The sequence below is a fragment of the Apium graveolens genome, chromosome 4 (genome assembly GCF_009905375.1).
Source record: "Apium graveolens cultivar Ventura chromosome 4, ASM990537v1, whole genome shotgun sequence".
Taxonomy (NCBI): domain Eukaryota; kingdom Viridiplantae; phylum Streptophyta; class Magnoliopsida; order Apiales; family Apiaceae; genus Apium; species Apium graveolens.
In genome coordinates, this window is record NC_133650.1 from 228,818,760 (window position 1) to 228,832,791 (window position 14,032).

General features: G+C 38.6%; 2 non-coding genes across 2 annotated transcripts; both read left to right on the top strand.

Moving 5' to 3' along the window:
- Window positions 1-8,682: 8,682 nt before the first annotated feature.
- On the top strand, window positions 8,683-8,789 carry LOC141722051 (small nucleolar RNA R71). The gene has a single exon (XR_012575085.1). It is a non-coding gene; the product is annotated as a small nucleolar RNA R71 (small nucleolar RNA).
- A 4,755-nt stretch (window positions 8,790-13,544) lies between these two features.
- Window positions 13,545-13,651, top strand: LOC141721907 (small nucleolar RNA R71). Its single transcript, XR_012574948.1, has one exon. It is a non-coding gene; the product is annotated as a small nucleolar RNA R71 (small nucleolar RNA).
- The last annotated feature ends 381 nt before the right edge of the window (window positions 13,652-14,032 follow it).

The following is a 14,032-nucleotide window of genomic DNA, read 5'->3' on the forward strand; positions in this document are numbered from 1 at the left end:
GTTGCCATCAAGAAAGAAAGAACCCATAACATAATAGAGTGGAAAACAAGGTTTTTAATGTATAAGATAACCCCGAGTATGGGAGAAGGATGAAACATTTCATACTAAGGAAACAGAAAGTCGAGTAAGGAAAGGAGACCCGAGACGGTACTCCTATACGGCAATTTATGGACCTGTCTAGACAGAACTTAGACTATCATCCCCAACCACCACCTTGAGGAAACAATGTGGTAGAAAATTCTTTCAGGGCCTTTAAGTCTCTAAGCTCTCAGAGTTCCAAGGAACAGGTTGACCTAGTCGAGGCAAGAGCCTGGCTAAAGGAAATAGAGGAATCATTTGAGATTCTGAATGATTGACGAATCACAAAAGACTGTTTTTGTCACTTACCCTCCTAAGAGAGAGACCACCCGCTGGTGAAAGGCCAAGGAAGGCACGAAGCAAGAGATTATAATAAACTAATTTAAGTTCAGTCAATTGTTTTCGGGAAGGTAATTCCCAAAGATAAGGAGATAGTGTAAAAGCTTTGGAGCTAGAACAAAAGTGAATGAGTATGATGAATTATGAATCTAAGATGTAAAAGTTGTCAAGATTCGTTCTGAGGACATGAATCCAGAATGACGGGATGTTTGAAATCAATGCTTATGTTGTGTTGGTTCATGAAATAATGATAAGAGAAAGGAAAATAAAAAGAAATTGAAGTGGAAAGGAATATAACGGCAATAGAGTTTGAGGAATGATAAGGGAGTTGGGTATGAGGAAACCCTAAAGACTCGTAGCAATATAAATAGAAAAGTATGTAATCGTCAAGATGAGGGTGATTCACCATGAGTTAAAAAAAAAATTGATGGTTGAAGGCAGAAGAGATACATATATTTTATCCCCTGTAAGTTGGGAGGATTCGAGGAAACCTTGAGATAGTTCGAAGGATAAATAATAAGACGCGGATAGACTGAGGAGACAAGGAAGTAAGAAATTAGGAAAATTTGGATGAAGGAAGTGACCTTCAAGAATGTGAAGTGTAAGACCGGTGGCTTGTTACTCAGAAAGGGAGACGCCAGGTATGAAAGATATCCCAACATTGAGATGACTGTTGAGATAAACAACAAAAGTAAATAAGGAATTATTAAGAAGAAGTTCACGTTGAACATGACCAATATCTTCCAGATCATCCATGTGATCATTACCAAATCAGGAAAGAAAAGCGGATAACCATTTTTATCTTTTGGAGGCCATGTGGATTGACATTAACTTGAATAAGGATGTTATTGTGAAATTCGGTATAGACTATCGAGGTGGAAATGATTGAATAAGATACCCTTATCAGGGATATATGACTTTATTTATCCATGGAAGGATGCTTGTACCTTTTTAAAGGTGGAATTAAGGATAGAACATCGGTAACTTAAAACGAATCCTAGGGGAATGCATAAAGGTTGGCATTTCACCCTTAATAGGGATAGTATGAGTTTTGACAATATGAATTGGAAAGGATTAAGGTAATAATAACCTTTAAAGATCAGTGGAGAAATTTTTCAGAAGTATATAGACAATGGTTCTAGTATTAGTAAATGGTATTTTGATATGCTCTGTATATAGGGAATACAGGAGGAACGATTGAAGGATAACCTTAGAGGTTTTACAAGGAGAAAGGAAATATTCGAAATTCTCAAGAATAAAAATGTTGATAAAGGAAATATGACGTAATTATAATGTTGCCAAGTGAGGCACGTGTTAAACCACGAGAAAGTATGAATCGAACCAGTAAAGGTCAAAATTGTTCAGGGCAATTAGGACCTAAGATAAAAGATGTTCTAAGTATGATTGAGAGTCAGTCGTGACAGTGAGTAACCTCTAAAGATTGAGGCAATAACTTATGGAAAAATGGTGATATTTTTTTTATTTACTCATCAGATATTAAAGAAAAGCATTTTCACATAAGCTGTGATTGAAATAAGGTAGAAAATTTATTTGGAGGTGGTTAAAATGACATTGACTGTAAGGAAATTTTACTATCAGGAAAGGCCAAAGAGGTGGCCGACACTTTAAAGGTAAGAGGATAATTATAGGCACGTGTGCCAAAGGAATACAGTGATGATGGTTGAATCCGGGAAGGTTGTATTACGGTTTGGAAGATTGACATTGCTTCTGATGGCTGTGCAATAATCAACCGTAATAGTAGTTGGGTAAAGGTTTAATTCGTGAAATCGCCATTAGCGGGCTATCTATCTTAGAAGGTACTATCTTGAGAATGAGCCTGGACCATGTTTCAAAAGGACTAAACGAACCTTTGAGTTAAGTCTTCTATCGAAGGCATATGATTAAGAATGGTATTAACCTGCTATCGTTACTTTGATTGAAACTCTTCTGCAATTTTATCTACTTCATGTCATGAAAGTACGTCAGAGTTTGGAGTGTTCTTCATGAATTGTGATTGGTGGTTATGTTAACTCCTTAGGAGAATTAGATACGAGATGTATGGACTCCGTATGGTTAGCTATTAAGACTTCATGGAAAATGAATGACTACAGTAGGTCAGTGGTGGACCATAGTAAGGCAGCAATGATTCTGCGAGTAATGAGCTGATTACAACCGTGAGAGTTGTATTGGAATGGGTGTTGAGATTGAGTACCACTAATCGGGTCGTGGTAGTGTATAAGTTATCATTGATAGACTAATTAAGTAGAGTATCTACCTATTGAATATTATTCTTTCTTATCAATAGAGAGTCGTATTACTATACGAGGAAGGTTGCGGTGCAAGCATAGAATTCTATTAACGATGATGTATAAAATGAGATTCCAGATTCGATTTTCGATATGGAGGGAGTTTCAAAGGTGATTGTGTATAAGCTCGAGGAAGAGCATGGGTCCATAGAATGATGGATGGGATAGCGAAAATATTTAGGCATGTGAAATACGATGCTATAATACTTGATGTTGATATAAATACATATATGTTTTGTTCTCCTATGACAAACCTCTATAGTTCAGAGGTAGGTCCCAAGCCAGATATTTTGTGACAGTATATTTTTTCATATATACAATTCTCTTCAATTCGTTCTTTTCTCTTCTTTTCATTTCATGTAAGCTGAGAAGAACAACCCTTCCAGAAAGGGGAGGTATTGCCGAATGACTATCTATCTGTGTGATAGAAGCCTAGTAGGATACCATCTATTGTTTAATTGCTTGTCAAGTACTAAAGGCTGGCCACCTTCTGTACTAACTATGCGATATAACAAGTGTTCATGATCATAGTGATCTCTCAATAAATTCTTTTACTTCTATATGAAGGATTAAGCTTTCGAAAATAGAAACAGCTGAAAAAGGAGTAATAAGTTGTGGTAGTATTCGGAATGGAAACACATTCGTGATACTAAGGTTGGCATGGTTATTAAAAGGTTATAGAACGCTAACGAGCAAAGGTATAACTAGTATAATATTAGGAACGGAAGGTTGTAGCGATTACGAACTAGAAAAGAATGGGTATTGAGAAGCAAAAGCTCTAATGCTAAACGCTATAATGAGAGTCTGTGCAATAGACTTGAAATAATTTGGAATGATCAGTTATCACGGATTGAGTTTTCTTACGATAATAAATCATATGTCAGTATTGAGATATCGCCTTATGAGATCCTTGAGGGCAGACAATGTCGATCTCCCTTATGTTAGGATGAAGTTGTAGAGCGTAAGATGCTCGGACCCGCAGTAGTCCAAAGGATCAAGGATATAATAGATCTAATCAGAGGACGGCTGGTAGTAACCCAAGATGGACATAAGAAGTATGTTGATTTGACACGAAAGGACAAAGAATAGGAAGTAGGGGACCTAATGTTGTTAAAGGTATCCCCTTGGAAACCCTTGGAAAGGATTGATGAGATTCGGAAAGAAAGGAAAGCTAAGTCCACAATTTGTCGGACCCTTGGATATATTAAGAAGTATTGGGAAGTTAACGTATGAGCTAGCCTTACCCCAGAACATGTAGCAAGTCATAACGTGTTTCACGTATCAATGTTAAGGAAGTGTAATTCGGATGCCAGATAAATAGGGGCATATGAGCGCATAGACATGCAACCAGACGTAACCTATATGGAGCAACCAGGAAGGGTTATAGAGTGAAAAGGAACAAGTACTTAGGAGAAGGGTTATCAAACTAGGCGGAGTTTGGTGGTAGGACCACAATGTGGGAAAATTTACTCGAGAGTTAGAAAGTGCAATGCTAAGAGAGTATCCCTATTTATTTTCAATTTGATTCCGGGACGGAATCCTTTTAAGGAGGGGAGACTGTAATAACCCCCAAAATTTAGAACTTTTTGTAACCCTTGTGAATAGTGTTTTAGCTGAATGAGGAAACTTTTCATGCCACACTATGTAGGGGTTCTGTTATGGATATTCTGAGATTTTATCAGTACTCTATATGATATATGAGTGTATGTAAAGATCGTCAGAATCCAATTCCGAACACTTTGATTTTTCCCGGAAATACACTAGATACGGAGAGAATTGAGTACAAGGTAACAGGATACGAAGGATTTAAATTAAAGGATTATAAGAGAGGATCATAAAAAGGAAAATAATGTATTGAGAAAGGTTAAGGGAACCTAAGTAATAAGATCCCGGGTATGATCCTTCAAACGATAAACGAAAACGAAAGTTAAGCGAACCGTATAACAGATCAGCGGTCATTAGGCAAACAATTAGGAAGTTAATCAAAGGGATTAGAGAGGATGATGTCACCCAACCAATGAGAAGAGGACAAGGAGGGGAGGATGACATCATGAGGATGACACAAGCATGACATGGGAAGGAAGGAGATGTGGTGGCTTTTTAACCACACAAAATCAAGGGCAACTAGGTAATTTACTAAAACAAACACAAAAATCAAACCAACCAAGCCAAGCAAATCATTTTTCATCAAAATCAAAAAGAAACCAAGGCATTGTTTTTCATGCTCTCGGCTTTTTACTATTCCAAAGGCAAGGAAATTCAAAACTCAAGATCCAAGCCTCCTAAATTGGTGAGTTAATTCCCTAATCATCTTTATGCTTAGTTAGGGCTATATCATGAGTTTAAGCCATCAATTCCTTCTCAATCTTCTTCATTTAATAAAAGAAGAAGACAATGAATAGTGTTTTCAAGTTTTTAACTTGAAATTTTTCTAGTTTTCCTTGAAGATCCAAGCATTCCTAAGACTTCTCAAAGCTTCTTAAGGCTTCCTAGCTCCTCCCACCACTTGAAGGAAGGTATATCATCTCCAAACCCTAGATTCCTATGTATTATAAGATGATTTTGATTAGTAGGGTGATATTGTAGCTTGATGTTTGTGATTTAGAGTTTGGGATTGAAATGGTATTGAATCGGATTGGTAAATCTTGTTGTTTTGGTTAAAAGAATGTAGTATAGTTAAATTCAAGCTTAGGCATAAGTATGAATGTTAAAATTGAATTGGTTGGGGTTGTTATGATGTGATAAGGATGGATGTTGGTTGTATGTTGGATTTGAGGTTGAATTGGGTTGGTTTTGAATGGTTTTAAATTGGGAAATCGCGTAAATATAGCCGTCGTAATGTCCGATTTTCTTTAGACTGTTTTTGTGCATAACATTTGGACCCGAGAACTCCCTACTAGATTTTGACCATTGCCATGTTTAGATAGTTCGTGTTACGAGCTTCGTTTTGATATGTAGTTCGTTCGATTCCGATGAACGGTTTAGGAGAAACGGCCGTTTTAAGTAACGACGTTTCGCGAACGAACCCTTACCCCTCGCCTTACTTTGAAACATAGGTTAAAGACCTTAAAAGACTAATTGAAGTATGAAACATTTATGGTAAGTGTGTTAGGCAGTTGGTAAGACACTCGCGAAGGAATCGCCTTAAAACTCATAAAGGTTAAATTATTAAAAATGGTGGAGCCGAGGGTACTCGAGTGACTTAAGTGAATCAGTAAGCGCAAAATAAGCGTTAGAGTCTAAGTTAATTAAAGTATAGATTTACAAGTAACTTTGGTTTAATTCCAACTTACTTGTTGTTTATAGGTTACCAAACTCGTCTCGAGCCTTTTATCACCCCAAGTCGCTCAGGCAAGTTTTCTACCCGTTATACTGTTGTTGTGATGTATATGTGTACATGCATTATCTTGCGATAGATGCATGTTGGTTAATTAGCAAATGTTGTTATATATTGAAGCATGCTGCTATGGTATATATATATGCATGCCTGTTTCGTATTCTTTCCATATATAATTGTTGATTCAGTTGATAATACCTATGCTAGAGGATAGCGGTAATTTGTATATACCCTTAGTATAGGGACCCAAAGGTGAAAACATTTTCTAAAACCGGGAGTCAAGCATCTGTTCAATAAATGGTAGAGGGAAGTAATTTTTTTTCGTGGCCTTGTTCAGCTTCCTGTAATCCATGCAAACTCTCCACCCCGTGACTGTTCGAGTAGGAATGAGCTCATTCTTCTCATTAGCAACGACTGTGATACCTCCTTTCTTTGGTACACACTAGACTGAACTCACCCAAGAACTGTCAGAAATGGGATAGATGATCCCTGCATCCAACCACTTAAGAATTTCCTTCTTCACGATTGCCTTCATGATAGGATTTAGCCTTCGTTGTTGCTCAACAGTAGGCTTGCTACCTTCCTTTAGCAGAATTTTATGCATACAATAAGAAGGGCTGATTCCCTTGATATCTGCTATCGTCCATCCAATTGCCGATTTGAATTCTCTTAGAATTCTCAAGAGTTTTTCCTCATCACTACCTGAAAGGTCAGATGCAATCATAACGGGAAAATTAGATGCATCACCTAGAAACGCATACCTCAAATATTCAGGTAAATGCTTAAGCTCAAGAGTAGGAGCTTCCTCAATAGATGACTTGAGGCGCTTAAGAGCTTTGTTCAGCTCCTCCATTCCAAGAGATTCAAAAGGCATATCCATCTTCCCCTTCATGGGAGAAGCATTCAGAAATTGTAACTGCTCATCACCTTCATCATCTTCGCTATCAAAATTCCCCAACAAGATCTTTTCAAAGGCATCAAACCTTGGCAATTGATCAAGATCTGAAGTAACCACTGAAATCAACCCACTCCACCTTTAAGCACTCCTCATTTTCCGTAGGGGACTTTATCGCATTGAACACATTAAAAGTGATATCCTGATCCAACACTCGCATGGTGAGCTCACCTTTCTGCACATCAATCAAGGTTCGGCCAGTCATCAAGAAAGGTCTTCCCAAGATTATGGGAATCTTCTTATCATCCTCGAAATCAAGAATTACAAAATCATCAGGGAATATGAGTTTATACACCTTGACAAAAACATCCTCAATAATGCATCGAGGATAAGTAATAGAACGATCGGCCAACTGCAAAGTCATATAAGTGGGCTTTGGATCCGACAAGTCCAACTTCTTGAAGATTGACAAAGGCATCAGATTGATGCTAGCTCCCAAGTCATATAAGCATTTGTCAAATGACACCTTTCCAATAGTGCATGGAATAGTGAAGCTTCCAGGATCTTTAAGCTTCGGAGGCAACTTCTGTTGCAGCACAGCACTGCATTCCTCCGTGAGAGCAACGATCTCTAAGTCATCAAACTTCACCTTTCCTAGAGAGAATATCTTTCATAAACTTCGCATAACTAGGCATTTGTTCAAGAGCTTCAGCAAATGTTATGTTGATGTGAAGTTTCTTGAACACCTTCAGAAACTTTTCAAACTGCTTATCCAGCTTTTTCTTCAGCAGCCTCTTAGGAAAAGGAGGTGGAGGATAGATTAGTTTCTCCCCTGTATTACCCTCAGGAGGAGTGTGCTCATCAGTAGACTTCCTTGGTTCCACTTATGCTTCCTTCTGCACTTCTTCTTCAGCCTCAACTTCAGATTCTGAAGTCTTAGCTTTTTCAGGATTTGCAACCTTACCAGACCTCAATGTAATTGCCTTAACATGTTCCTTAGCTTCCTTCTTGCCCGACATTTCAGTATCGCTTGGAAGCGTGTCAGGTTGACAATTCATTAATGTATTAGCAATCTGCCCAATCTGATTCTCCAAGGTCTTGTTAGAAACAGCTTAGATCTTGCACATGAGCCTCAACTCCTCCAATTTAGATTTTTCATTAGCTTGCGGTAACTGCTGAAGTTGAATTTGTTGCCTAGGGGCATATTGTGGTTGTTAAAAACCAGGAGGGTTATACTGCTTTGTTGTGTATGATAAGATTGTTGCATCGCATTCTGATTGTTGCTTCAGCCAAAATTGGGATGATTTCAGTTATTTGGATGATAAGTGGCTGGAGCTTGCTGCTGTGATCTCTGAAAGTTGCTCACAAATTGAGTTGATTTGCTAGAAATAGCACACTGCTCAGTTTCATGTGCCCCCGCACAAAGTTCACAAATACTAGTGATTTGATTAACTCCATAATTAGCCAAAGAGTCCACTTTCATCGTCAAAGCTTAAAGTTGAGCAACTATAGCAGTAGTTGTATCCACTTCCAGAATTCCTGCTACCTTTCCTTGCAACATTCTTTGCGTAGGATTCTGGTATTCATTAGTTGTCATGAGCTCAATCAACTCATAAGTTTCATTATAGCTTTTGCCCAATAAGGCTCCACCAGATGCTGCATCGAGCATAGGTTTAGACTATGCGCCCAAACCATTATAGGAACAGTTTATATTCATCCAATCAGGCATCCCATGGTGTGGGAACTTCCTTAGCATCTCCTTATATCGATCCCAAGCCTCACACGGAGATTCTCCAGTTTGCTTTGCAAACTTAGTAAGAGCATTCCTGATTGCAGCAGTCTTCACCATAGGAAAGAATTTAGTGAGAAACTTTTGAGCAAGATCCTCCCATTTGGTAATAGACCCTGGTGGTAGAGAATGTAACCAGCACTTTGCTTTATCCCTCACCAAAAATGGGAAAAGCCTCGGCTTGATAGCATCTTCAGTCACCCCCATTGAACTTAAAAGTGTCGCAGATCTCGATGAAATCCCTGATGTACATGTTGGGGTCTTCTGTAGGAGAACCCCCAAACTAAACTGAGTTCTATATCGCCTGAATCGTGCTTCACTTGATCTCAAAAGTGTTAGCTGAGATGGCTGGTCTAATGATGCTCGACTGAATATCATTAATCTTAGGCTGAGAATAGTCCATCAAAGCCTTAGGAATTTCTGTTTGATCTCCCATCACTACTAAAGCTGGTTCCTCGACTTTCTCTTCTTCTACTTTCTCTTCGTCCTCAAAAACTTCCCTTCGAATCACTACAGCTTCCTCCTCGGCTTGATCCAGAGTTCTCTTAAGAGCCCGTGAACGCGTATGCATACACGCTCGCTAGAGTACCTGAAACGCGCTAAGGAAAAGAGTAGGTAAGTAACAATTTCCGAGTCAATGAAATTTTGCGATCACTGATGACAAACACATAAACTAAAAGTTAACATCGAGTCCCCGGCAACGGCATCAAAAACTTGTTAGTCGCTGAACACGTTCTAATATTCACGCAAGTATATGCGATCGCAAGTAATATAGAATTATTTCTAGTTCATTCCCACAGAGACTGGTTAGATTAACTTTGTGATCTATGCACTTATGCAATAAGGATATGGCTATTATTCAATGCTAAGACGAATAATAAATTGGGTTTTGATTATACTATGATTAACTATTGAGAATTATACTAGAGAACATTAACTAAGAGATTAAAAAGAGTTGAGAAATATATAACAAAAACATGGGATTCTAACTTCATTAAATACTTCATTCAATAGCCTTTTCATTCTTAACCTTAGCATGTAATGGTGATGACACTAATCAGATTACACGAAACTGATAAATGCCAACTTTCGTTGTACGAATACCATACTACCAGAAATCCACACAAGAGATAGAAGCTGAATAGACACCAATTATATTGAGACCATATATGTCTATAGAATTTAATAACATAACGGATTAATGCACAAATTAATTATCATGATTACATAGGACAAGTAAGATGGTTAAAATTACCTACGAATCATGCATAACAATAACACATGAACATATGCTAGCATGACGACTTCGAAACCCTTAAATTAACTTTCACTTCATTAAAATAACACGTTATCTTATAAGTTCGCGACGCTCATAAGACGAATACGCACAACCAGTACTAGGTTATCATACAATCACCACACACTAAGGCATCGAAATAAATTAACTAAAGAAATCCATAAATAAATCCCCTAGAACCCCACGATAACGATTAGCCCATAATCGGACTCATCATCAACATGGGCTCCGATGAACGCATGGTATAATAAATGTAGTCTTTATGAAACAAATAATAAACAAAGTATGTAATCCACAATATTAGGTTCAACAAAATAAGAAACGAGCATCCAAGATTACAACTTAGAATAAAGATTCACAAGAATAAAGTAGATCTTCTTCGTCTTCGTTGAATTGTGCTAGAGGTCTTCTTGTCGTCTTTTAATTATCTTTAAATAGCACCCCAATTAATCCAAAGGCCCAGAAAAATAATCTTCTATTTGAAACAGGAAACTGGATTCCCGACCTGGCGCGACCGAGCACTTCACCATCCTAACACCATATTAGCATCAAATCAATGCTAATTCACCTAAATTCCGGATTAATGTCTGAAATGCAAAAATACTAGAAAATACATTAAAATACCAACAACTTGAGTACAAATACACCAATTCTAAGCTTAATGGAGCGTTATAAAGTGTCATAAATGCCACTCAACAGTTGCCTCCCACGAAGCGCTTGTTTTACGTCTTTAGCTTAACGTGAAACCTCAAATTCAAGTCATAGCAAGAATGGCGGTTACCGCCTTGCGGTTCACCGTATCACCATAGTAATGCTTTAACCTCTGACCATTAACCGTGAATGCTTGGTCTGAATGCTTATCAAAAATCTCCACTGCACCATGTGGAAACACTGTCTTGACTATGAACGGACCTGACCACCATGACTTAAGCTTTCCTGGAAAAAGTTTGAGAAGAAAGTTGAAAAGTAGGACTTGCTGACCAGGCACAAATGACTTGTGCACTAACCCCTATCATGCCATCTTTTGACCTTCTCCTTCTATAACTTGTTGTTCTCATAAGCCTGTAGATGAAACTCATCGAGTTCATTAATTAGAAGCATTCTCTTTTCTCCAGCCGCCGATATGTCATGATTTAGATTCTTCAAAGCCCAGTATGCTTTATGTTTTAACTCAGCAGGAAGATGACACGCCTTACCATACACCAACTAGAAAGGAGACATTCCTAGAGGAGTATTGAGTGTTGTTCTGTAGGCCCACAAAGCTTCATCTAGCCTTAATGACCAATCCTTCCTTGACGGACTTAAAACCTTCTACAAGATTCTCTTCATCTCTCGATTAAAGACTTCAGCCTGTCCATTAGTTTGAGGATGATACACTGTGGCAACACGATGATTTACATGATACCTTTCTATTAATGCAGTATATTTGTGATTGCAAAAATACGATCCCTCATTATTGATTATTACCCTTAGAGTACCGAAACATGTAAATATGTGCTTATGAAGAAAATTTATCACCATCTTAGCATTGTTGTTTGTCAAAACTTTAACCTCAACCCATTTAGATACATAATCCACTGCCAAAAGAATATTTTGATTGTTGCATAATGATATAAATGGTCCCATGAAGTCTAACTTCCTCGAGACTCGAATGGAAATTCTAACTTCCTCTTCCATGATGATTCATTCAAAAACTGAAGTTGCTCTTCCTCTTCTTCGTCTTCACTATCAGATTCCCCTGTTAAGGCTCTCTCTAAAGTGTTTGACCTAAACAATTGATCAAGTTCCAAATTCACTACAGCGTCGATCAGCTCTACCTTATAGCACTCCTATTCATCTATGGGGAATTTCATTGCGTTGAAGACATTAAAAGTGACATCCTGATCCTAGACCCTCATTGCAAGTTCTCCCTTTTGCACATCGATCAAAGTTCGGCCTGTAGCTAAGAATGGTCTTCCCAAGATAATAGGAATCTTCTTATCCTCCTCCAAGTCTAGGATGACAAAATCAGTAGAGAAGATGACTTTATCCACCTTAACTAAGACATCCTCCACTATACCTCGCGGATAAGTGATGGACCGATCAGCCAGCTGTAAGGACATATTTGTAGGTTGTTGATCAGGCAGACCAAGTTTCCTGAAGACAGACAATGGCATCAGATTGATGCTAGCTCCCAAATCACACAAACACTTGTCGAAAGATAACTCGCCAATGGTGCATGGTATCGTGAAGGTTCCTGGATCTTTAAGTTTAGGAGGAAGTTTCTATTGTAGCACCGTACTGCACTCTTCCGTTAGAGCAACGATTTCCAACTCCTCAAGCTTCAACTTCCGAGATAAAATACCCCTCATGAAGTTAGCATAGCTCGGCATCTGCTCTAGAGCTTCCGCAAAAGGTATGTTAATATGCAATTTCTTGAAAACCTCTAGAAACCTGGCAAATTGCTTGTCGAACTTCTGCTTCTGAACTCTTTTAGGATATGGAGGAGGTGGATAGACCTGTTTGTCTCCTATATTCTACTCAAGAATAGTGTGTTCAGCAGAATTTTTCTTCATTTCTGCTTCGCCATCCTTCTGATCAGCTGTATCATCAACATTTACAATTTCTGGTACAGGGGCAGGCGCGCTTGGATCGGGCGCGGGCGCGCTTGGCTTCTGCTGAAAATTTTTAGATTCTGATTTTTGATGGTTAGCGACCTTTACCGACCTCAAAGTGATTGCCTTCAACTGTTCTTTGACTTCCCTCTAGCCTGGGTTAACTTCCGTATCAGTAGGAAGAGTTCCTAATGGTCGATTCAGCAGCGCATTAGCAATTTGGCCTATTTGATTCTCCAAAGTTTTGATCGAAACTGCTTGGCTTTTACACATCAGCCTCAATTCCTCCAATTCAAATTTTTCATTAGCAGATAGACCGACACTTCCATAAGATTGTTGTTGCATTACCAATGGCTGAAATTGTTGCCTTGGTGCATACTATTGTTGAAAACCAGGAGGGTTAAATGGCTTGGCTCCAAACTGCTGATAAGGTTGTTGTGGATGTTGCATACCACTTTGATTATTGATCCAGCTGAAATTAGGATGGTTTCAGTTGTTAGGATGTAAATGGCAGGAACTGGTTATTGTGGTCTCTGAAAATTGCTCACAAACTGTGCCGACTTACTAGATATAGCACATTGATCCGTCATATGTGTACCTGTACAAAGCTCACAAAAACTTGTTATCTAATGAACTCCATAGTTAGCCAGAGAATCCAGTTTCATAGTCAACACCTTTAGCTGAGAAGTTATAGCCATAGTTGTATCCACCTCCAGAATTCCTGCTACCTTGCCTTGTAGCAGCCTCTGACTTAGGTTCTGATGTTCATTACCAGCCATCATTTCAATTAGCTCATAAGCTTCCTCATAGCTCTTAGCCTATAAGGCTCCACCTGATGTTGTGTCGAGCATGGGTCTTGACTGTGCTCACAAACCATTATGGAAGCAATTGATTACCATCCAATCAGGCATTCCATGATGAGGACACTTCCTAAACATCTCCTTGTAGCGCTCCCAAGCTTCATATAAAGATTCTCCTGACTGCTGTGCAAATTTAGTAAGAGCATTCCTGATTGCAGCTGTTTTTGCTATAGGAAATAATTTAGTAAGAAATTTCTGAGCAAGATCCTCCCATGCCGCAATAGAATCCGGTGGTAGAGAGTACAACCAGCTCTTAGCTTTATCCCTCAGAAAAAATGGGAAAAGTCTCAGTTTCACAGCATTTTCCGAAACACCGTTGAACTTGAAGGTGTCGCGGATCTCGATAAATCCCTAATGTGCATATTGGGATCTTCTATTGGAGAATCCCCAAACTGGACTGAATTATGTACCATTTGAATTGTGTCAGGCTTAATTTCAAAGGGATTAGCCGCAATGGCTGGTCTGACAATTCTAGACTGAATGTCATTGATTTTCGGTTGAGAATAATCCTTCAGTACTTTCATTTCTGCAGCTGGT